Source organism: Armigeres subalbatus, chromosome 3, assembly GCF_024139115.2.
Source record: "Armigeres subalbatus isolate Guangzhou_Male chromosome 3, GZ_Asu_2, whole genome shotgun sequence".
Classification (NCBI taxonomy): domain Eukaryota; kingdom Metazoa; phylum Arthropoda; class Insecta; order Diptera; family Culicidae; genus Armigeres; species Armigeres subalbatus.
The window spans coordinates 80,385,369-80,411,836 of NC_085141.1; the positions used below are offsets into that span (position 1 = coordinate 80,385,369).

Below are 26,468 nucleotides of genomic sequence, written 5' to 3' on the forward strand. Positions count from 1 at the left end.
ATAGCTTAGAAATCTTGTATTTAATAAATGTGACAGTACATCATGAACACTAAGCTGCAAGACGATGAAAATGCCTTAGTGAGGGATGTCATGGAAGGAAAATAGTACCGAAGGCTAATCACTTCACACTAAAACCAAACTTTGTATAGGAAGTTTGGAGACTCATAGCGTTATATGAGCAATGTATGACTGTCCATGTGACACAATGTGCACTCTAATTGTAAAACCTATTAGCTTAATTCAAACAGCAGGCGTTTTTACATATTCGTGATCTAAGGCTAGAACAGCAAAGGTATGTTTGCTTTTCTGTGTGTAGTACAAGGCTGAACTCCCACATTGTTTATCAATCTATCGCTCTATTGACATATCTGCAACGTTTGTACCAACAGAAACATATTGAATATGTTACAAACTTATTAGATCAATCTCTGAGGCTGTTGGCACTGCAAGCCCGAACATGATTTTGGCGGATAATTTATTCTGCGTGTGGGTAATTTTATTTAATCAATTAGGTTTCCGGTTGGTCGATACGCTATGCACCGATGGCAACCTATGGCACAGATCATCCATCCGTGTCCGAAAGGTGGAACGTAATCTAGCTTGAGCTACATACTACACCTCACAGCTTAGAACAGCATGATTTGTTTTTGGGTCATACTATTGCGTCGTGCCATGCCGACGACAACGGTGTTGTAACGAAAAGCCGTCTGCGCGCCAAAAATACCGAGTTTTTTCCCCAATTGATGATGTACTTGGTGGTGGATTCCCGGTTTATAATTAATAATGCGTAATTGTGGATGACGACGACACAATCACCTGCACAAGAATGCTTATTGGTTTCGACCCTTCGGTTGAATCCTTTTTTCTTTTTTTGGAACAAATGTTCTGATTTCAGCTGGTCAGCTGAAAGAGCTAACCATTTGGTGATAATTCATGAGCTGAACTCGAAATCAACAAAAATGCTAATGTTTTGGTTTAATAGATAAGTTCTAATCCGCTTCATTTCCTTAGCGGCACCAAGCTAAATGTAACTCGGATTCTGTTGGCATGTGAGGAAATCGATCAGGCATTCCGCTTCTGCTTGCTGTTCTCTACAGCTGCTGCTAGCTTCTTCCCCTTTTCCTACTTTTTTTTCACTGCTTTCTGGTTGACCACAGTCGCCTATTCCTGGCGTATTGTAGAGATCCATAATCGTCGGTCTTGGGCGATGTTCCTCCAGTTTCTCCGAACATTCAGGATCCCCAGGTCCGATTCCACCGCGTGCAGCCAGCGTGTTCGTGGTCTTCCACGAAGTGACCGGCCCCTATCTGGATCTCTGTTGAATATTGTTTTCGCTATTCTTCCTTCCGATATTTGCACTAAGTGCCCAGTCCAGTTATGGGCCCTCTTTGGCTGTGCGGTAAGATGCGCGGCTACAAAGCAAGACCATGCTGAGGGTGGCTGAGTTCGATTCCCGGTGACGGTCTAGACAATTTTCGGATTGGAAATTGTCTCGACTTCCCTGGCCATAAAAGTATCATCTTGTTAGCCTCATGATATACGAATGCAGAAATGGTAGCTTGGCTTAGGAGCCTCGCAGTTAAAAACTGTGGAAGTGCTTAATGAACACTAAGCTGCGAGGTGGCAATGCCCCAGTGGGAGACGTAATGCTAATGAAGAAGAAGAAGACCAGTCCTCTGAAGTCTGCCTTATTTTATACTATTCACAATATTTTCTTCTTTATATCCTTGATACAGCTCATGATTCATGCGTCTGCGCCACACACCATTTTCTAGTACGTTGCACAGTGGTGCGTTTGGCTAAAATCGTGAACTTTTTATTTTACCACTTCAGGGTGTTATTTTTCGACATTGGTGTCTTTGGGAATAAATTTTAGAAAAATATTGCGCATCGAATGACGAAAAGTTGTAGTTCCAATTTTTGCCACAGGTGGCGCTGCAAAATGTAACTTTTTTAACCATCCTAGTGCATTAAAAAAAAGTGACACATTGTGCATTAGCGGGTCAAAAATGACCGCAAATTGAATTCGCTCCCAAAAGTTCATTTTCAAACCGATTCTCAATCTTTTGGAACCAAATTGAAGGTATGGATTCCACGGATGTCGTTACGGACAGATTTTTGCACTTTGGCCATCCTGGTTTCCAGGAATCGATGTTAAAGGAACATAGATTCTTAGGCCAATTTTTGGCGTGATTTCTTGCTTTTCGAAGGGTGATTTTGGAAATGCTCACTAATTTGCGTAGCAATAATCCTAATAGAATGTAGCCATTGTCCATTTCCATGGATCAACACAATTCCTGATTATTTCACGGTCCGGTGTCCCTCCGGAAGACCCGGAACATCCGCAGAAGTGGTCAATTCATAGAATTCATCCTAGAAGAGTGCAGTTTTTACAAAGCTTTTGATTATCGTAATTTGAGTAACAAATGATTGTAGTGACCCATTTTGGTGGAACTGGGTGGCCACCGGAGAACCTCCGGAAGATCCGGAACGTCCGTAAAAATGGTCATTACATGAAACTTATTATAGAAGAGCGCGGTTTTTTCCAAAGCTTTTCATTATAGTATTTTGAGTAACAAATGATTGTGGTGACCTATTTTGGTGGAACTGGGTGGCCACCGGAGGTCCTCCGGAAGATCCGGAACGTCAGTAAAAATGGTCAATTCATGGAACTTATCATAAAAGAGCGCGGTTTCTTCCAAAGCTTTTCATTATCGATCTTTGAGTAACAAATGATTGTGGTGACCCATCTTGATGGATCTAAGTGGCCACCGGAGGTCTTCCAGTAGATCCGGAACGTCCGTAAAAGTCAATGGTTCAAATACATCATAGAAGAGCACGGTTTTTTCCAAAGCTTTTCCTTATTGTACTTTGAGTAACAAATGATTGTGGTGACCTATTTTGTTGGAACTAGGTGGCCACCGGAGGTCCTCCAGAAGATCCGGAACGTCCGTAAAAGTGATCAATTTATGAAACTTATCATAGAAGAGTGCGTTTTTTTATCCAAAGCTTTTCCTTATAGTACTTTGAGTAGCAAATGATTGTGGTGACCTATTTTGGTGGAACTGGGTGGCCACCGGAGGTCCTCCAGAAGATCCGGAACGTCCGTAAAAGTGGTCAATTTATGAAACTTATCATAGAAGAGCGCGGTTTTTTCCAAAGCTTTTCCTTATAGTACTTTGAGTAGCAAATGATTGTGGTGACCTATTTTGGTGGAACTGGGTGGCCACCGGAGGTGCTCCAGAAGATCCGGAACATCCGTAAAAGTCAATTTATCAAACACATCATAGAAGCTTATCATAAAAGAGCGCGGTTTTTTCCAAAGCTTTTCTTTATAGTACTTTGAATAACAAATGATTGTGGTGACCCATCTTGATGGATCTAAGTGGCCACCGGAGGTCTTCCAGTAGATCCGGAACGTCCGTAAAAGTCAATGATTCAAACACATCATAGAAGAGCACGGTTTTTTCCAAAGCTTTTCTTTATTGTACTTTGAGTAACAAATGATTGTGGTGACCCATTTTGGTGGGCCTGGGTGGCCACCGGAGGTGCTCCAGAAGATCCGGAACGTCCGTAGAAGTGGTTAATTCATGAAACTCATGCTAGAAAAGTGCGTTTCTTTTTATTGTTGAACGCTGGCCTTTTTGATGGACCTGAATGGCCACCGGAGTTCCTTCAGAAGATCCGGAACGTCCGTAAAAATGGTCAATTCATGAAACTTATCATATAAGAGCGCGGTTTTTTTATAAAGCTTTTCATTATCGAAAGGTGAGTAACAAATTATTGAGGTGACTCGTTTTGATGGCTACCGGAGCTCCCCCAGAAGATCAGGAACGTCTGTAAAAGTGTCAATTCATCAAACTTATCATAGAAAAGTGCGTTTTTTTTTTTTCAAATCTTTTCATTTTCAAACGCTGAGTAACAAATGATTATGATTAAAGGCACATTATTCGGCAACTCGGTCGTACGAAAACCATTTTTTTTGCTAAATATCTTGGCTGTGCATGTGCAAAGCACATGTTTCGAAATGGACAAATTGATATGAAATTTGCGAAAAAGAATCCACGTGTCATGGAGGGACTCGAACCCTCAACCTCCTACTCTCTAGATAGGCGTGATAACCCCTACACAACAAGACCACTTAAAGGTCACGTTTGCGTAAAAGCCATCAGAATTTAAATACCAATCTCCACCGCGGTTAGCTCTTTTTTGCAAATTGAATATCTTGCTTGATTTGTCCAATCTCCACATGTGCTTTACTGTAATATAGCCACAGTCAATTTTTGAACAGTCAACGGGGTCTTCCAGAAGATACGGAGCATCCACAAAAGTTATCAATTTAAAAAAAATCATCCCAGAAAAGAGTATGTAAAAAAAATCTTTCTATTATCGAATTCTGAGCAAGACACGAAGGAATGTCGTGACCCGTTCTTATTTACCAAAGTGACTATCGGAGGTCTTACGGAAGATACGGAACATCGGTTAAAGTGGTTAATTGATGTAATACATACTAGAAGAGCCTATTTTTTTTAAATTTCCTTGTCGTACTCTGAACATGAAATTATTGCCGTAACCTTTTCTCACGGATGTGAGTAGCAACCAAAGGCCATCCAGAAGATCCGTATCACACGTAAAAGTGATCAATTCATAAAACCCACCTTAGAAAAACACGCCATATAAGAGATGATGAAGCACACGATTCTTCTAAACCTTTTTATTTTCCTAATTATAGAAACCTATTTTCCTATTTTCGTATCTTGAGTAATGAATGATCGTTGTAACGTTGTGAACGTGTGCAGTCACCAATGAAACATCGCAAGATCAAAAAATCTGTAATTATAGTCCATTCATAAAAATTATGATGACACTATTTTTTTTGAAAGGAAAATCACATTAACCCAGAAAATATTTTCAAGTATGGTAAAATTTCCTTCCACGAGTCGATATTCAGTCATAAATCATCGACTCATGAAAGTTAGACTTAAAATAAAAATTTACTTTGGTTGAATCTTTTGACAACTTTTGGTCAAAAATTTCTTGCAAGATGATGGATCATAAAAAACCTGTCTTATAATTTTAAATTTTTATTAACAGGGGATCTATAATGGCAGCAAAAAGGTTCAACTATGATAAAAAGAGCACCTGAAATTTTCTTAAATTTTTAGGGTGACAATATAAGGTCGAAAATGTGATAAAATCGGGTCGAAAACGAGAGAAAATCGAGGGTAGACAAAATCGTGAAGTGACAAAACTGGGTCGATACTGTATTATTAGGTTAACATGATGAAACTTGTATGCCCAGAGAAGTCGAGAAAATTTCCAACTTAAAAATTTCCTAGACCGGACCGGGAATCGAACCCCGCCACCCTCAGCATGATCTTGCTTTGTAGTCGCGAATCTTACCGCACGGGAAAGGGGGCCCACGCAGAAAGCATCACAACAACCTTCATGAGATGATCAATAAGTAGAATAACAAACACTTTCAAAAGATCGTGTTCTAGTAGGATAAGTATCAAGTGTTGACCAATCCGTAGGAACTTTAGGAGGACATCCAGTGATCACTTAAGTCATGTGTATGGATCACGAGAGGGCCTTCACTGGCTATTCAAGTCCATAACTGAGGGTCACGATAAAAATGCCTTGCTCAGATTGCGATAATAGATTTTTTGTAAAACCATGCTCCTATGATTCGAGATTCGTTAGTTTGCAGCTTTTCGGAATATTACGGGCATAATTCATAAAGGAGGAGCCGCTCAGGTCCATAAGAATGGGTAACGATAATTTTCCACAACTCAGAGAATGTTAATGAAAAGCTTTGGAAAAGCCGCGTTCATCTATGGTGAGTTGCATGGAATGAACATTTCTACCGATGTTCCGGATCTTAGAACGGACCTCTGGTGGCCACTCAAGTACATTTAAATGAGTCACCACGTTCTTTTGTTACTCAGAGCAGCTTTGTAAAAATTGCACTCTTCCATGATGAGTCACCCAGGTCCTTCAAAAAGGGTCATCATAGTCATGTATTACTCAGCGTTCGATAATTCAGCTATTCTATGGTGAGTTTTATGAATTGACCACATTTACGGATGTTCTGGATCTTCTGGAGGTCCATCACAATGGGTCACCATAATCATTTGTTACTCAGTGTTCGATAATCAAAAGCTTTGGAAAAAACCGCACCCTTTTATGATAAGTTTCATGAAATGGCTATTTTTATGGACGTTCCGGATCTTCTGAAGGGTCTCCGGTGGCCACCCAGGTGCATCGAAATGGGTCACCACAATCATTTGTTACTCGTAGTTCGATAATGAAAAGCTTTGGAAAATAACGCGCTCTTCTATGATAAGTTTCATAAATTGATCATTTTTACGGACGTTCCGGATCTTCTGGAGCACCTCCGGTGGCCACCCAGGTCCACCAGAATAGGTTCCCACAATCATTTGTTACTCAAAGTACTATAACGAAAAGCTTTGGAAAAAAAACCGCGCTCTTTTATGATGTGTTTCATGAATTGACCACTTTTACGGACGTTCCGGATCTTCTGGAGGACCTTCGGTGGCCACCCAGGTGCATCAAAATGGGTCACCACAATCATTTGTTACTCGTAGCTCGATAATGAAAAGCTTTGGAAAAAACCGCGCTCTTCTATGATAAGTTTCATGAATTGACCATTTTTACGGACGTTCCGGATCTTCTAGAGCACCTCCGGTGGCCACCCAGGTCCACCAAAATAGGTCACCCCAATCATTTGTTATTCAAAGTACTATAATGAAAAGCTTTGTGAAAAAACGCGCACTTCTAGGATGAGTGCCATGAATTGACCATTTCTACGGATGTTCCGGATATTCTGGAGGAACTCCGGTGGCCACTTAGGTCTATCACAATGGGTCACCATAATCATTTGTTCCTCAGCGTTCGATGATGAAAAGCTTTGGAAAAAACCGCACCCTTTTATGATAAGTTTCAAAAATTGACCACTTTTACGGACGTTCCGGATCTTCTGGAGGACCTTCGGAGGCCACCCAGGTGCATCAAAATGGGTCACCACAATCATTTGTTACTCGTAGTTCGATAATGAAAAGCTTTGGAAAAAAACCGCGCTCTTTTATAATAAGTTTCATGAAATGACCATTTTTACGGATGTTCCGGATCTCCCGGAGGACCTCCGGTGGCCACCCAGGTCCACCAAAATGGGTGACTATAATCATTTGTTACTCAGCGTTCGATAACGAAAAGCTTTGGAAAAAAACGCGCTCTTCTAGGATGAGTTCAATGCATTGACCACTTCTACGGATGTTCCGGGTCTTCCAGAGGGACACCGGACCTTGGAATAACCAGGAATTGTGTTGATCCATGGAAATAGACAATGGCTTCATTCTATTGGGATTATTGCTACGCGAATTTGTGAGCATTTCCAAAATTACCCTTCGAAAAGCAAGAAGTCACGCCAAAAATTGGCCTTAGAATCTATATTCCTTCAAAACTGATTCCTAAAAACCAGAATAGCCAAATTGCAAAAATCTGTCCGTAACGACATCCGTGGAGTCCATACCTTAAATTTGGTTCCACAAGATTGAAAATCGGTTCGAAAATGAACTTTTGGGAGCGAATTCAATTTAGAGTAATTTTTGACCCGCTAATGCCCAATGTGTCACTTTTTTGTTGTGGCGTTCCTAGAGGTCGCTGAAAGCTGGTTATCACCCCAAAATTTTCATTTCCAAAAGTTAGGAAAAGTCAGAAAATTTCAACGCCCTATCTCATTTGATTACAAAGCTACAACGTTTTTAAATCCTCTCTGGGCCAAAATAGACCCCAATGCACTAGGAAGGTTAATAAACGATTTTAAATATGGTGTCTTTGGCAAAGTTGTAGTGTAATTTATTATGAATTTTATTGCTGAAGACACCGAGTGTCCATCTATCATCGTTTTTGAAATACGGGCGTTTTTTATGGACAGACCCTAAAAAACAGTATTTAAAGATATTTTCGAAACTAACAGTTTCAGGTCAATACAATGTTCTACAAAAATGTATATATAATCAAAATAGACCACTTTCTGGAAGAAACCAGGGATGTTTTTTGCAAACATGACTTGTTATCGGCGATTTAGGGTCGAAAATAGTGATATTTGAAGACTTCATATGCAACAGAGGGGCAAATTGGGGCAAGGAAATCTCCACAGGATTTAAAATATCTGGTCTGTAGTTTCATATGCATATAATAATGTCTGTCTCCACGTGTATCCAAACAAGTATTTCTAAATTTCATAAATCGACATTTTCAACTGATATTTATATAATAATTGAGATTTCACCACACTGCATACCACGCTGTTGAATGTTAATGTAAAAAGAAGTGCAGCGTGAAGTTGGTTTTCTGTTCTCTTCATCCAATCATTTCACAAAATGCAAATCTGACGTCATACGCTCCTAGAGATGTCGTAAAATCCCGAATAATCGATTAGTAACTAATCGATTACTCTTTATTCTTGTCGATTATTGAATCGATCCATCGTTGGGTAGTAATCGATTTAAAATTAATCGATTATCACAACGATGAATCGATTAATCGATTAATTTGCGACTTCTTAGAGATGTCGTTAATTCCCGATTAATCTATTAGTAACTCATCAATTATTCTCGATTCTTGTCGATTATTGAATCGATTAACCGTTGGTAAGTAATCGATTCAAAATAATTCGATTATCTCAGCGATTAATCGATTAATTGAAATGTATGTATATGATAGCACCTGAATGCTGGCAGTTGGTGGGTAGAAAACCAGCTACTGCTTGGGATTCATTGTTAAGTGTATAATGTTAAGGTGTCAACTCATTCATTCTCTCGCTTAGCGTTATAGAGATGTCGCAAATTATTCGATTACTTTGATTAATCGATTCATCGTTGTGATAATCGATTAATTTTAAATCGATTATTACACAGCGATGAATCGATTCAATAAGAATAAAGAGTAATCGATTAGTTACTAATCGATTATTCGGGATTTTACGACATCCCTAGTAGCGTATGACGTCAGAATTGCATTGTGTGAAATGATTGGATGAAGAGAACACGAAAATAGCTTCACGCTGCACTTCTTTTGATATTAACATTTAACAGCGTGGTATGCAGTGTGGTGAAATCTCAATTATTATATAAATATCAGTTGACAATGTCGATTTATGAAATTAAGAAATACTTGTTTGGATACACGTGGAGACAGACATAATTATATGTATATGAAATTACAGACCAAATATTTTAAATCCTGTGGGGATTTCCTTGCCCCAATTTGCCTCTCTGTTGCATATGAAGTCTTCAAATATCACTATTATCGACCCTAAATCGCCGATAACAAGTCATGTTTGCAAAAAAACATCCCTGGTTTCTTCCAGAAAGTGGTCTATTTTTCCCGCCCGTATTTCAAAAACGATGATAGATGGACACTCGGTGTCTTCAGCAATAAAATTCATAATAAATTACACTACAACTTTGCCAAAGACGCCATATTTAAAAATCGTTTATTAAAGAAGTTACATTTTGCAGCGCCACCTGTGGCAAAAATTGGAACTACAACTTTTCGTCATTCGATGCGCCATATTTTTCTAAAATTTATTCCCAAAGACACCGATGCCAAAAAATAACAACCTGAAGTGGTAAAATAAAAAGTTCACGATTTTAGCCAAACGCACCACTGTGGCGTTGCACGTATCAGTTTAATCAGTTTCACCGGAAAACCATTTTCTGCCACAGATAATTTATTTTTACTGAATCGTACGCTGCTTTGAAAGCAACCCAAACAGCACAAATTGTTTCACTACTGAACATTTCACTGTGTTGCAACTATTCGGAAAGAAACGATCTTTGCGTATGTGCCATGAAATTTGACTCTCTTGCTAACTAAAAAGCGCAAGAGGTGGAGCCTATGGAAACATCCTTCGATTGCAGTAAAATTGCAATATTGTTGCAAAATACTACAGCGGAAAAAATAAAATAAAAATGTAAAACTGGATTCGATTTACGGATCTTGTGATTGATAGTGCTTCACTCTACCACAGCACCATTCAACACTTCGAAGGGACTGCATGTCGACTCACCATAAAAACCATACGGTTATGAAGTTTTGTACTTGGGTTTTCTGTTACTTGATTGCACCATCACAGGAAAAAACTTGTAAGTTGTCAAAACGTTGAACGATGCTAAATTTAACATGAAGACACATTCAACTTATCTGCAACTTAATGGCAGCCCTTACTTTGCACCGTTCAATTTGGAAAAACGATCCATAAAAAATTGAAAAACGATCCATAAATAACATCTGAATGTTCCATAAAACGCTACCATAAATCCATAAAATAGTTCGAGAGATTCCATAAAGAATATTTTTATGATCCAATAAATTTTGAAAAATGATCCAAAAAAACTATATATTGATCCATAAAATTTCAAATTTGCGCAATTTTTATCCTGACAATGATCCATAATTTCAGCCATATGATCCATAATTTTGGTCATATGATCCATAATTTTGATAATGTGATCCATAATGCTTGGAAAGAAGGCCAATGAAACTATATTAAATGATCCACGCATTTTATAAAACTATGGATCATATCACCAAAACTATGGATCATTTGAACAAAGTTATGGATCATATGGCCAGAATTATGGATCATATGACTAAAATTATGGATCATATTACTGAAATTATGGATCATCATCACGATAAAAAATTGCGCAAATTTGAAGTTTTATGGATCAAAATATAGTTTTGTATGGATCATTTTCCAAAGATTTATGGATCATTTGTAATATTTTCATGGGAAAATAGCAAGAATTGAATTGTTTTTCTTGACCATGTTAATGGAACATATGTCCCAATTAATTGCTAAATATTAGTTTAGTTATGGATCGAAAAATTATTCTTTATGGAATCTCATTAACTATTTTATGGATTTATGGTAGCATTTTAAGGAACATTCAGATGTTAACTATAGATCGTTTTTCAGTTTTTTATGGATCCGTCTGTATCGTTTATATGCAAAAGTATGTTTTGCCCAACTTAATTTGAACAAACAATAAAATTTTGAAAGACGCATTGATGTTACATGGTAAAAAATACGCAACTTAATGATTTTGTTTCGTGTTTGCAACATGAAGTACAGTATTCTTTGTTTGTTTGTTTCCAAATGTCAAACACGTACTGCATTGCAATTTTAATGAAACATTGATCACAATTCGAACGTTTTTAATGCAACTTTTTCGTGCTTTGATGTTTATCCAATGCCTTTAATGAAACTGAATAGAAACAAGGTGCTTTTAGGAAGATGTTGCGTGTGCTACTTGGGAATGAACAGATGGTGAGTCTGCAAGTTGTACTCCCGGAATTCATCAAGGATCATCCGCAGACTAAACATCTGATCCGTCGTTGATCGGTCCTCACGAAAACCTGCCTGGTATTCGCCGTCGAAGGACTCCTCAAGCGGTCTATTAAACAGGATACGCGACAGGATTCTGTACGCCCAGTTCAGAAGGGTGATCCCTTTGTGATTGGCACACTCTAGTCTGTGCCCTTTCTTATAGATTGGGTATATGAGGCCATCCAACCAACCGGCAGACAGTTCTTCATCCTCCCATGTTTTCGGGATAATGTGGTGGATTGATTGATGCAGCTGCTCACTTCCGTGTTTGAGATGCTCGACCGGGATCTCGTCCTTCCCAGCAGCTTTACTGTTTTTCAGCTCGTTTAGAGCCTTCTTTACCTTGTCTAGCGTTGGTGGTTCCACAGCTTGACCGTCGCTGACTATGTCCATCCTGCTCCTTAATACACCTTCATTTTCACCGTTCAACAAATCTTCAAAGTGCTCCTTCCACCTGGCTGCCACCATAGTCTTGTCTGTCAGCAAATTCCCGTCTCGATTATTGCACATGACGGGCACAGGCGCAGTCTTATGCCGCGCGCCATTGACAGTTGCAAATCGTTTCTATCCATGTTCTCCTGCGCTTCAGCTATAACACTCTTTCCGAGCTGCTTTTTTTTCTACGGTGGATTCGTTTTTCTTCTGCCCTTGCCACACTATACCGCTCTCTGTCGGAACGGGTACGAGCCACTAGCATTCGAATCCTAGCAACATTTTTCTCGTTCGCAATTCGCTAGCACTCCTCATCAAACCAACCATTTCGTTGGCGTCGTTGTGCAGTGCCTAACACTTCCTGCGCTGTTGTAGTCACAGCTTCGTGGATATTTTCCCACAATCTGTTGACGTCGCCAGATCCGGTGGCATCTGCTATCCGCTCGTCTAGCTTACGGTGGTACTGCTCAGCAACTCCTTCAACTGACAAGCGTTGGATATTGAAACGCATCGTTCTGTTGTTTTGTGAATTCGTGACGCTGGAAAGTCGCGCCCGAATTTTTGCAACTACAAGGTAGTGATCCGAGTCAATGTTTGAACCTCTGAAGGACCTTACATCTATAACGTCCGAGAAATGTCGCCGGTGATTAGCATGGTATGTCTGTTAGCAAGTGTCTGCACTCGGATGTTGCCAGATGTGTTTGCGACCCAGTCAACACAAACTCGTATATGAGGCTATATAAGATGATAATGTGGAGGCCATATACCTACAAGTTGTTTGGGGAAGTATGTATATAGCCTCCACTTTGACATCTTATATGACATGATATACGATCTTGTGTTGACTGGGGAATATTCTTACGTGCGAAGTAGGTACTGCTGATTGCCATCTCTCTAGCAGCAGCAAAGGTTACAAGTCGCAGCGGAATGAAGGCTTTCCGTATCAATGACAGGGCAAAAGAAACTTTCTCGTCCGATCTGCGCATTTGCATCCACGATGACAATCTTTACATCGTGTATTGGGCACTCTACGTAGACCTTATCAAGGATCTCATAGAAGTCATCCTATACATCATCAGGCTTATCGTTCGTTGGGGCATTGATCCTGATCAGGCTATAGTTGAAGAATTTGTCCTTCATTCTCAACACGAAAATGCAGTCGCTTATCAGCTTTCACCTGATAACACGCTTCATCTGTTTCCCGATCACTATGAAGCCAACTCCTCGTTCTGCTCTGTCACCGCGGCTATAGTAGATGTGGTACTTGAATGAAGTGTTCGCAATGGGATCCATCGCCCGGAATTCACGTTCTCCGGTTCTGGGCCACCGTATTTTCTAGATGGCTGCCACACTCACGCCGATCTTCTGCAGGTCACGAGCCAAGAGCCCAACACGTGCGGGTTCATTCGAAGTTCTCACGTTCCAAGATTCGACTTTCCAATCGTTGTCCTTTATTCGTAGCCAAGTCTGTTGCCGTTGAGTCCATCCGTTTGCTCTACTTTTGCCTTTCTTTCTTGAATCTTCGGTACGCTACCTTACCAGTGTTGCGCTACCTACATTGCGTTGAAGGGGTTGCCTTCACGATGCTGACACGATGCAACATGATGTGCACAGTTTAGTTTAGAGTCCCTCGCTGGAACACGGACGATGATCAGCCGCCCCTAACATGGGGAACAGACGCTGTTGTGAGCCGCTCCTAACATGAAGAACAGATGCTTGATCATATTTGCACCTCCAGAGAGGAGCAAATTCCCTCTTCCCTGTCAGCATACGACCATAGTTCCCACTGGCGTTGGTTACCCGATCTTCCCTAAGGTTGCTCGTGTCCCGACCAGCGCCACGAGGAGATATGGATAGGAGTTGCTGGGTAAGAAGCTAAGGACCGCGAAATGGGGTCTATTTTATTCCTTCAGGTGCGCGAAGTAAAAATGATACGCTTTACCCAACATTTGCCTTGCCCTTTTCCTGCTTACGACTAGCCATTTCGCAAGAAGAAAACGCGTCTGATCGCTTCAAAATGTTCAACAAATCAACACGTGAGCAGAAGATCGCTTTGTTAGTATCCAATAAAATATACCAGAAGCTCCACCCAGACAATGGAAACATTTGGCAATGGCCGATGAAAAAGTCATGCACCCTGAAACCATTTGATGTTCAAGCGCTTCCCTAACACGAACATCGAAATTGAGGAACAAAGTGTTGATAGAGAGACATCCTTTTAAATCCCCAATTGTGCGTATGTGCTTTTGAGCGTTTTGCGATTTTCGTTCTACTGAGTAGGAAATAAGATAGAAATAATTTTATAATTTAAGCAAAATCGTGGATTCGAAGCATTTGTGCAAAATTTTGTGAACTACAGTGCTCAATTAAATCAGCATTGAAACTTTGCGTATTTTATTGTACTTGGTTGCTTACCCAACACAAATGTTCTGATTACAGAAAATTTCTCTCAATTTCAATTGCTATATCCCAAATTGTTGTCGGAAAAAGTCATTTCACGTTGTGCAACGTGTACCTTGTGATCATGTCTTGTACAAAACTCTTCTGTTTTTTTTGTACAAGATTTTGTCTACGTATAGTTTATTATCTTAACTATTTGCTTCTTGTGTCGAGTTTTGCTGATATTTTTTAGTATAAGTCGTGTTTTAGGATTTTTTCCTGGCACACGGGTTTGAAGTGATGCACAAAACAGTTTCAAGTAGTTTTTTTTCAAATTTCTCATCAATACCCACACTAAATCCATTGCATATTGTCATTATACTTATTTACCAGGCAAAACGTTAAATAAATGTCAAGCCCTCGTTTTCACCTATTTAACATGTTTTTTGCTTCATTTCATCAGTGTTGTTTTTTGCTAGGGTTCTTAATGAACCCCAGCATATACCAAACGCCAAAGTAATTTGATTTTCATACGCTGGTATTATTTTTTTGTGATTTACCTACATAAAGTTTTGCACTTTTTCGAGGTTTTGCTAACCTTCCCAATATATTGTGCCTTGTTGCAACTTTTGTGATCATATTCCAAGGCTGTCATAGATGTGAAAAATATATCCGCAGTACAAATAGCACGTGCTATCAAAGCACTCATCATCACAATCCACCACGTGGCGGTCATTTTTCAAAAATATCAAAGTTACTTTTTTCCTGGAGGTATGTTTTCCTTGGGCGACAATCTGACGCTCATTTTTTGTTGCAATTAAAGATGAGCGGAGGAGTAGATTTTTTTTATGAGCGGTACAATATTTGCAACCATATTTCGACGCCAAGACTAACATTTCTATACATTTTCAATGAAAATTAGACTGATCTAAAAGCTCTACATTTTTTACTTGGTGCTTAAAAAAAAAGGTCAATTTGTGCAAGTTAATTTTTCAGACCCAAAATAAAAGCTAAATATTTTTTTAATTTGACCCAAAATATTCGGAAAAAGTACATCACGTTTATTAAATGGATATTATCTATAGAATTCATCAAAATTTTCATGAAACATTACATGCATTTTAATTTGCCGACTATTTTTAGTGTGTTAATAATTTCTTGAACAGTCTATAGAGATGGTTTACGTTCCACGTTGTACCATAATCAATAATGGTTACTGAACCATAACAGAATCGCACTGTAGTTCTTGACCAAAGTGTCATCGGTTTGTGTAGACCAGACTGTATGAGCAACGGTTTGTAAAGGACAGTCATGACAGAGTCAGAATAGCCAATGAAATGGAGGAGTGACTTTTTGAATCAAGAATACCTTTGAACCAAGAATACCTTGTAAACAGGTCTAGTCATTTTTACTGTTTGAAATATAATAAATAATTATATAATAAATATTGTTTGAAACAGTATTGCATTATGAAATAACATTGTCAAAACGCCAAAACAATAAAACATAATGAAGTTCATACAGATAGACATAGTTTTCTAGTAAATTTACTATGCTAAAACAGTTCTATACGACTACAGTATAACTTCATATAAAACTGAATTTTGCATTCAAAATGTACTATGAAAAAAAATAAAGTTATGGCCTGCTATGTGGCGCCTTCACTCAATAATAAAGTGATTTGCAGAATTTGGTTTAAAACATTACCAAAGAATGGATTAAAAAACTTAGTATGTTCCAAGAAAAATTAGAACACAATTTATCTTTGATTTCATATAAAAATATCCGGATTTGGTTGATATTTGACAAAGTTAGAGCTGGTTTGCCATAAAAAAGTGGACATTTTGATCAAAGTCCAAATAAATCATTTTAAGCTGTTTTCAAGAAATATGATGTTCCATGAAGTTTACGGAAATTTGATACTGATTTGATTAATGATTAACACGTACGTCCCCAACCCCCATTTTACGACAAAACTCAAAATTCAAAACCATGCAGCTCAGCCAATTTCTAACGGATTTTCAAGCAATCTTCTGGAATCGATCACAAAATTCCTATAGTTTTAGGAACCGAAGGCAATTTTTGTCCAATGGCCATGGTTCCGGATAAATTCCGGGAGTACTGGGGTTACCTCCCTCCCGGAAAAAATGGTCACTGGCAGATCGGCTTCGAAATCCATCGTGCGACATGTCAAACTTCATGATTTTGCAAAACAAGTACACTGGAGTACATTTCGGCGATTTTCGATCGAACCTCCAGGTACTTCCAGGGCCTGGTTCCCTTGGGGAAGTGGCCAATTTTCATTCAATCTTGGAACCCATCTTGCGACATATCAAACTTCATGATTTTGCAAAACAATTACACTGGAGTACATTTCGGCGATTTTCGATCGAATTGGCCACCCTCCGGGTACTTCCAGGGCCTGGTTCCCTTGGGGAAGCGGCCAATTTTCATTCGCTCTTGGAACCCATCTTGCGACATATCAAACTTCATGATTTTGCAAAACAAGTACACTGGAATACATTTCGGCGATTTTCGATCGAATTGGCCACCATCCGGTTACTTCCAGAGCCTGGTTCCCTTGGAGAAGTGGCCAATTTTCGTTCAATCTTGGAATCCATCTTGCGACATATCAAACTTCATGATTTTGCAAAACAAGTACACTGGAGTACATTTCGGCGATTTTTGATCGAATTGGCCACCCTCCGGATACTTCCAGGGCCTGGTTCCCTTGGGAAAGTGGCCAATTTTCGTTCAATCTTGGAACCCATCTTGCGACATGTCAAACTTCATGATTTTGCAAAACAAGTACACTGGAGTACATTTCGGCGATTTTTGATCGAATTGGCCACCTTCCGGATACTTCCAGGGCCTGGTTCCCTTGGAAAAGTGGCCAATTTTCGTTCAATCTTGGAACCCATCTTGCGACATGTCAAACTTCATGATTTTGCAAAACAAGTACACTGGAGTACATTTCGGCGATTTTTGATCGAATTGGCCACCTTCCGGATACTTCCAGGGCCTGGTTCCCTTGGGAAAGTGGCAAATTTTCGTTCAATCTTGGAACCCATCTTGCGACATGGAGTTCCTCCGGAAGTTCCTCTATGAGTTCCTCCGGAAGTTCCTCTATGAGTTCCTCCGGAAGTTCCTCTAGGAGTTCCTCTGGAAGTTCCTCTAGGAATTCCTCCGGAAGTTCCACTAGTAATTCCTCCGGAAGTTCCTCTAGGAATTCCTCCGGAAGTTCCTCCAGGAATTCCTCCGGAAGTTTTTCTAGAAATTCCTCCGGAAGTTCCTCCAGGAATTCCTCCGGAAGTTCCTCCAGGAATTCCTCCGGAAGTTCCTCCAGGAATTCCTCCGGAAGTTCCTCCAGGAATTCCTCTGGAAATTCCTCCAGGAATTCCTCTGGAAGTTCCTCCAGGAATTCCTCTGAAAGTTCTTCCAGGAATTCCTCTGAAAGTTCCTCCAAGAATTCCTCCGGAAGTTCCTCTAGGAATTCCTCCGGAAGTTCCACTAGTAATTCCTCCGGAAGTTCCTCTAGGAATTCCTCCGGAAGTTCCTCCAGGAATTCCTCCGGAAGTTTTTCTAGAAATTCCTCCGGAAGTTCCTCCAGGGATTCCTCCGGAAGTTCCTCCAGGAATTCCTCTGGAAATTCCTCCAGGAATTCCTCTGGAAGTTCCTCCAGGAATTCCTCTGAAAGTTCTTCCAGGAATTCCTCTGAAAGTTCCTCCAAGAATTCCTCTGGAAGTTCCTCCAGGAATTCCTCTGGAAGTTCCTTCAGGAATTCCTCTGGAAGTTCCTTCAGGAATTCCTCTGGAAGTTCCTCCAAGAATTCCTCCTGAAGTTCCTCCAGGAATTCCTCCGGAAGTTCCTCTAGGAATTTATCCGGAAGTTCCTCCAGGAATTCCTCCGGAAGTTCCTCCAGGAATTCCTCCGGAAGTTCCTCCAGGAATTCCTCCGGAAGTTCCTCCAGGAATTCCTCCGGAAGTTCCTCCAGGAATTCCTCCGGAAGTTCCTCCAGGAATTCCTCCGGAAGTTCCTCCAGGAATTCCTCCGGAAGTTCCTCCAGGAATTCCTCCGGAAGTTCCTCCAGGAATTCCTCCGAAAGTTCCTCCAGGAATTCCTCCGGAAGTTCCTCCAAGAATTCCTCCTGAAGTTCCTCCAGGAATTCCTCCGGAAGTTCCTCTAGGAATTTATCCGGAAGTTCCTCCTGAAGTTCCTCCAGGAATTCCTCCGGAAGTTCCTCCAGGAATTCCTCCGGAAGTTCCTCCAGGCATTCCTCCGGAAGTTCCTCCAGGAATTCCTCCGGAAGTTCCTTCAGGAATTCCTCCAGAAGTTCCTCCGGAGGAATTCCTGGAGGAACTTCCAGATAAATTCCTGGAGGAATTCCTGAAGGAACTTCCAGGCGAAATCCGGGAGGAGTTTCTGGAGGAACTTCCCAGAGGCACTTACAGAGGAATGTCCAAAAAATTTCTTGACGATCTTTCAAAAAATCTAGTGGAGGATATTCTGGAAGAATTCCTTGACGAACTTTTGAAGAAATTTTGGCGCTTGAAACTGGTTCACGACGATCCACGCCACCGCTGATCACCAACGGCGTGACGCCGCCGCCGCTGCCTGAAAATGATCTATCATGCCACTGCCGGTAAAATTTCAATTCGCGCACAGGCCTACCTGGAAGTACCCGGATGGTGGCCAATTCGATCGAAAATCACCGAAATGGACTCCAGTGTACTTGTTTTGCAAAATCATGAAGTTTGATATGTCGCACGATGGATTTCGAAGCCGATCTGCCAGTGACCATTTTTCCGGGAGGGAGGTAACCTCAGTACTCCCCGGAATATATCCGGAACCATGGCCATTGCACAAAAATTGACCTCGGTTCCTAAAACTATAGGAATTTTGTGATCGATTCCAGAAGATTGCTTGAAAATCCGTTAGAAATTGGCTGAGCTGCATGGTTTTGAATTTTGAGTTTTGTCGTAAAATGGGGGTTGGGGACGTACGTGTTAACTAAAATCGATTGTAAATCGGATAAAAGTTGCCATAGTTATGAAAAAAAGTAAAAAAGTAAATTTGATGGATAAACAATGATCTTTAGGGCCTTTGCGTGATCTCCAAACTTCAATATTTTGGACGCAAACTCTGAGGCTAGTTTTGTTTTGTCATTAAAAAGCGTTTAAGCACATGAATTGCAGGATTTGGAAACATTCCCTGTGCCTCTACACAGGGCTCAATTTACACTGAAGAAATGCTGAATAAGGCTGACGTTTGTAAAATAAGTTAAATAAAAAAATCTATGTATGCCAAACAAAAAGATCATCAGATGTTCAAGGAATATATGGCGGAAGTAAGTTAGACGAAAAGGGAAAATGATAAGGGATTGCATTATGAGTTTCTTCTCGTAAAAATTCTGAAGAGCATCCCGCTGAAAATTTGAAGATTTTCATGTGGAAAACTCGGAATCGGATAATGGCCTTTTGGAATCCTCTATAATTCCAGAGAATCTTAAATTAATACTACGAAGTATTTCTTTTAATTTTTCTCAATGAAATTCCGAAAAAGGCGAAAATTTCGAAGAAAATAACAACAAATGAAAATGTAAAATGATGTATGTATGATATAATGAAGACATTAATATAATCAAGCATTATGAAGACTTCTTCAGGGTCTCCAGTTAGCCTTGCGAGTAAGAACGTATGTCTGCTAATCCAGAGATGGCGAGTTTGTTTCTCCAGCTAGTGGAGAATGTTTTCGGGTGTAAAACATTTTACACTATCTGGGCACAGTGTATCAATTTTGCTTACCAGACTAGTTCTGTGAAAAATGATAATACATAGAACACTGGCATGTCGTCCGGAACACCAGTTCCATTCGGAATGTAGAGCCATTGACGAAGAAGAAGAACGTGGTTCTACATAATGACATTTCAATTGCTGAAAGTTAGTTCATTAGCTATGCCTTCCAATATGTTCTAATAACATAGAGACTCAACGGATGGATACATCGAATGTTGACAAGTCATAACCAAAATGACCATTCCATACCTCGAACGATTATCGATTATTGACACATTCAACCACAAATGTTTTATTTATATTGATCGAATAGAGCCCAGTCAACCCAAACGAGAGCCACGACCTCTGCTCTAGAGTGCTTAGCGTATATGTCGTATGTGCTTTCGCCGATATGAAATTTGTACTAAATATTGCATTCCGTGCCGTATGCCATAATAAACTTAATAATTACCCAATTGAGTAATCCAGCTAAATAACATAAACGTTCGAATTGAATGCTGACAAGAATCATATAGGCCCTATTTCTAGCATACTCCAGAATTATTAGCTCCGATGCATCAATCTATTTCGAGTCACATAGGCCTTGAATAGATTATTCCTTTTGCACATGGGACGGATATATGGCAATATATATGTTTGCATTTGCTGCTTGTTGCGTTCGACTTTGAAATAATTATTAATTTGCTTTGGTTTTGTGGCGTTTAATAAGCGCAAACCAACAACGTATGGAATCGTTTGGATTGGTGAGGTTTCTTCTGCTAACAGTTTAGCATAATGGGTTGTTTGCGATCTGTTCATTCTGCAATTATTTTCATATCAGGCAGGGTTGTCGTTCTGGTTGTCGCTGTCTGTTGCTAGTTGCTATTGTTCAGTTTCCCATGCTTGGCCAATAGGAGCGTAGAAGCTTGAGGTGATGTGAGGTGGATATGAGTTAGATGAATAAATAGATTTAGATGGATAATTCCAAATGAATAATTGTGAGGGAGTGTCTTCAGTTGTGGGATTTTTTACGTTTTTGACACACGATTTTTTTTTCAAGTCAATATTTTGTAGTTATTGCTCGATCCGGGAAAACGGACTATTGAAGGCGATATATACGAGCATCAAATCGCATTTAATGATTTCTTTTTCAATTTCTCTCAGTTGGCATCGAAAAAAGGGTGAAAGAGATTTTGGTAGGTTGTTACATTCTACTCTCCCACAGGTATCGAAGAGACCCTGGCTCAAGGATTTGGATTGGATTTGGATTGGATTTAGATTGGATTTGGATTGGATTTGGATTTGGATTGGATATGGATTGGATTTGGATTGGATTTGGATTGGATTTGGATTGGATTAGGATTGGATTTGGATTGGATTTGGATTGGATTTGGGTTGGTTTGGATTGGATTTGGATTGGATTTGGATTGGATTTGGATTGGATTAGGATTGGATTTGGATTGGATTTGGATTGGATTTGGATTGGATTTGGATTGGATTTGGGTTGGATTTGGATTGGATTTGGATTGGATTTGGATTGGATTTGGATTGGATTAGGATTGGTTGGGTTTGGATTGGTTTGGATTGGTTTAGATTGGTTTGGATTGGATGTGGTTGGTTTGGTTGGTTTGGATTGGTTTGGTTGGTTTGGATTGGATGTGGATTGGGTTGGATTGGTTTGGTTGGTTTGGTTGGTTTGGGTTGGTTTGGTTGGTTTGGATTAAATTTGGTTTGGTTGCAAATAGAAACTTTGCATTGGTTTGGATGGGTTTGGTTGGTTTGGATTGGTTGGATTGGTTTGGATTGGTTTGGTTGGTTTGGATTGGTTTGGATTGGTTTGGATTGGTTTGGATTGGTTTGGATTGGTTTGGTTGGTTTGGATTGGTTTGGATTGGTTTGGATTGGTTTGGATTGGTTTGGTTGGTTTGGATTGGTTTGGATTGGTTTGGATTGGTTTGGATTGGTTTGGTTGGTTTGGATTGGTTTGGATTGGTTTGGATTGGTTTGGTTGGTTTGGATTGGTTTGGATTGGTTTGGATTGGTTTGGATTGGTTTGGTTGGTTTGGATTGGTTTGGATTGGTTTGGTTGGTTTGGATTGGTTTGGTTGGTTTGGATTGGTTTGGATTGGTTTGGTTGGTTTGGTTGGTTTGGATTGGTTTGGTTGGTTTGGATTGGTTTGGATTGGTTTGGTTGGTTTGGTTGGTTTGGATTGGTTTGGATTGGTTGGTTTGGATTGGTTTGGATTGGTTTGGTTTGGTTTGGATTGGTTGGATTGGATGTGGATTGGATGTGGATTGGTTTGCGTTGGTTTGGATTGGATTTGGATTGTGTTTGGATTGGTTTGGATTGGTTTGGATTAGATTTGGATTAGATTTGGATTGGTTTGGTTGATTCGGATTGAAGTTGAATTGGTTTGGATTGGTTTGGTTGGTTTGGATTGGATATGGATTGGATTTTGATTGGATTTTAATTGGATTTGGATTGGATTTGAATTGGATTTGAGTTGGATTTGAATTGGATTTGGATTAAATTTGGATTTGGATTGCAAATAGAAACTTGCATTGGATTTGGATGGGATTTGGATTGGATTTGGATTGGATTTGGATTGGATTTGGATTGGATTTGGATTGGATTTGGATTGGATTTGGATTGGATTTGGATTGGATTTGGATTGGATTTGGATTGGATTTGGATTGGATTTGGATTGGATTGGTTGGTTTGAATTGGTTTGGGTTGGTTTGAATTGGTTTGGATTAAATTTGGTTTGGATTGCAAATAGAAACTTGCATTGGTTTGGATGGGTTTGGATTGGTTTGGTTGGTTTGGATTGGTTTGGATTGGTTTGGATTGGTTTGGATTGGTTTGGATTGGTTTGGATTGGTTTGGATTGGTTTGGATTGGTTTGGATTGGTTTGGTTTGGTTTGGATTGGTTTGGTTGGTTGGATTGGTTTGGTTGGTTTGGATTGGTTTGGATTGGTTTGGATTGGTTTGGATTGGTTTGGTTGGTTTGGATTGGTTTGGATTGGTTTGGATTGGTTTGGATTGGTTTGGTTGGTTTGGATTGGTTTGGATTGGTTTGGATTGGTTTGGATTGGTTTGGATTGGTTGGATTGGATTGGTTTGGTTGGTTGGATTGGTTTGGGTTGGTTTGGTTGGTTTGGATTGGTTTGGATTGGTTTGGGTTGGTTTGGATTGGTTTGGATTGGTTTGCGTTGGTTTGGTTGGTTTGGATTGGTTTGGGTTGGTTTGGATTGGGATTGGTTTGGACTTGATTGGGATTGGATTGGGATTGGTTTGGATTAGGATTGGTTTGGATTGGTTTGGATTGGTTGGATTGGTTCAGTTGGTTTGGATTGGATATGGTTTGGATTGGTTTGGATTGGTTTGGATTGGTTTGGATTGGTTTGGATTGGTTTGGATTGGTTTGGTTGGTTTGGATTGGTTTGGATTGGTTTGGATGGGTTTGGATTGGATTGGTTTGGTTTGAATTAGATTCGGTTGGTTTGGATTGGTTTGGTTGGTTTGGTTTGGATTGGTTTGGATTGGTTGTGTTGGTTTGGATTGGTTTGGATTGTTGGATTGGTTTGGATTGGTTTGGATTTGATTTGGATTGGTTTGGATTGGTTTGGTTGGTTTGGTTGGTTTGGATTGGTTTGGATTGGTTTGGTTGGTTTGGATTGGTTTGGATTGGTTTGGTTGGTTTGGATTGGTTTGGTTGGTTTGGATTGGTTTGGTTGGTTTGGATTGGTTTGGTTGGTTTGGATTGGTTTGGATAGGTTTGGATTGGATTGGTTTGGTTTGGTTGGATTCGGATTGGTTTGGATTGGTTTGGATTGGTTTGGATTGGTTTGGATTGGTTTGGTTTGGATTGGTTTGGATTGGTTTGTGTTGGTTTGGTTGGTTTGGATTGTTGGATTGGTTTGGTTGGTTTGGTTTGATTTGGTTTGATTTGGATTGGTTTGGATTGGTTTGGTTTGGATTGGTTTGGATTGGTTTGGATTGGTTTGGATTGGTTTGGATTGGTTTGGTTGGTTTGGATTGGTTTGGATTGGTTTGGATTGGTTTGGTTGGTTTGGATTGGTTTGGTTGGTTTGGTTTGGTTTGGTTGGTTGGATTGGATTGGTTTGGTTTGATTTGGATTGGTTTGGATTGGTTGGTTTGGATTGGTTTGGATTGGTTTGGATTGGTTTGGATTGGTTTGGTTGGTTTGGATTGGTTTGGATTGGTTTGGATTGGTTTGGTTGGTTTGGATTGGTTTGGATTGGTTTGGATTGGTTTGGATTGGTTTGGTTGGTTTGGATTGGTTTGGATTGGTTTGGATTGGTTTGGATTGGTTTGGATTGGTTTGGATTGGTTTGGATTGGTTTGGATTGGTTTGGATTGGTTTGGATTGGTTTGGTTGGTTTGGATTGGTTTGGATTGGTTTGGATTGGTTTGGTTGGTTTGGATTGGTTTGGATTGGTTTGGATTGGTTTGGATTGGTTTGGATTGGTTTGGTTGGTTTGGATTGGTTTGGATTGGTTTGGTTGGTTTGGATTGGTTTGGATTGGTTTGGTTGGTTTGGATTGGTTTGGATTGGTTTGGATTGGTTTGGATTGGTTTGGTTGGTTTGGATTGGTTTGGATTGGTTTGGATTGGTTTGGATTGGTTTGGATTGGATTGGGATTGGATTGGGATTGGTTTGGATTGGGTTGGGTTGGTTTGGTTTGGTTTGGTTTGGTTTGGATTGGATTTGGGTTGGATTTGGATTGGATTTGGATTGGATTTGGATTGGATTTGGATTGGATTTGGATTGGATTTGGATTGGATTTGGATTGGATTTGGATTGGATTTGGATTGGATTTGGATTGGAATTGGTTTGTATTTGAATTGGATTTGATTTGGATTGGATTTGGATTGGGATTGGATTTGGACTTGATTGGGATTGGATTAGGATTGGATTTGGATTAGGATTGGATTTGGATTAGATTTGGATTGGATTTGGATTGGATTTGGATTGGATTTGGATTGGATTGGGATTGGATTAGGATTGGATTTGGATTGGATTAGGATTGGATTTGGATTGGATTTGGATTGGATTTGGATTGGATTTGGGTTGGATTTGGATTGGATTTGGATTGGTTTGGATTGGTTTGGTTGGTTTGGATTGGGTTGGTTTGTATTTGAATTGGATTTGATTTGGATTGGATTTGGATTGGATTTGAGTTGGATTTGGATTGGGATTGGATTTGGACTTGATTGGGATTGGATTAGGATTGGATTTGGATTAGGATTGGATTTGGATTAGATTTGGATTGAATTTGGATTGGATTCGAATTGGATTTGGATTGGATATGGATTTGGATTGGATTTGGATTGGATTTGGATTGGATTTGGATTGGATTTGGATTGGATTTGGATTGGATTTGGATTGGATTTGGATTGGATTTGAATTAGATTCGGATTGGATTTGGATTGGTTTGGATTGGTTTGGATTGGTTTGGATTGGTTTGGTTTGGTTTGGTTTGGATTGGTTTGGATTGGTTTGGATTGGTTTGGATTGGCTTTGGATTGGCTTTGGATTGGTTTGGTTTGGATTTGGATTGGTTTGGTTGGATTGGTTTGGATTTGATTTGGATTGAATTTGGATATGATTTGGATATGATTTGGATTGGATTTGGATTGGATTTGGATTGGATTTGGATTGGATTTGGATTGGATTCGGATTGCATTTTGATTGGATTTGGATTGGATTTGGATTTGGATTTGATTTGGATTGGATTTGGATTTGATTTGAATTGGATTTGGATTGGATTTTGATTTGAATTGGGTTGGATTTGGATTGGATTTGGATTCAATTTGATTTGGATTGGATTTAGATTGGATTTGGATTGAATTTGGATTGGATTTGGATTGGATTCGGATGGATTTTGATCGACCTTTTGACCTTTGCTTTTTAGCTTTTCGACTATTTGTCCTTCAAGCTTTTGATCTTCGACCTTTTGTCGTTCGATTTTTTGACTTTCGACCTTTTGACCGTCGATCTTATGACCTTCTACTTTTTGACCTTCGACCTTTTGACCATCAAGCATTTGACCATCGATGTCATGACTTTCGACATATTGATATTCGTTCTTTTGACCTACGAGCTTTTGATCTTCGATCATTTGATCTCCGTCATTTTGTCATTGGGATAAGTCGTTTGGAATTCCCAAATTATATGTACATATGATGGAAAATAAAGCGATTTCAAGAGCATTCTGTTGTTTTCTCATGGAGGTTGCATAATATATCGGGATTTTATTTCTGCGTATTTCTGAAAAGGCTGGTTTCAAAGACCATTTGTTTTAGAAGCTTCGTTCAACTTCTTAGCTTCCCCGATGAATAGATGTCTTGACGCTCAATTTTGAAAGGATGGAATAAGTTTCAATTAAGGATAGAAGCTAAACAAATCGGGTTGGCCCTTACGACGTCGAAGTCAAA

The 26,468-nt window shown here is 39.7% G+C and overlaps 1 protein-coding gene across 2 annotated transcripts in view; it reads left to right on the plus strand.

Moving 5' to 3' along the window:
• The window catches only part of LOC134226539 (uncharacterized), a 710,533-nt gene that overhangs the window by 96,845 nt on the left and 587,220 nt on the right, over positions 1-26,468 (plus strand). The window lies entirely within an intron of this gene.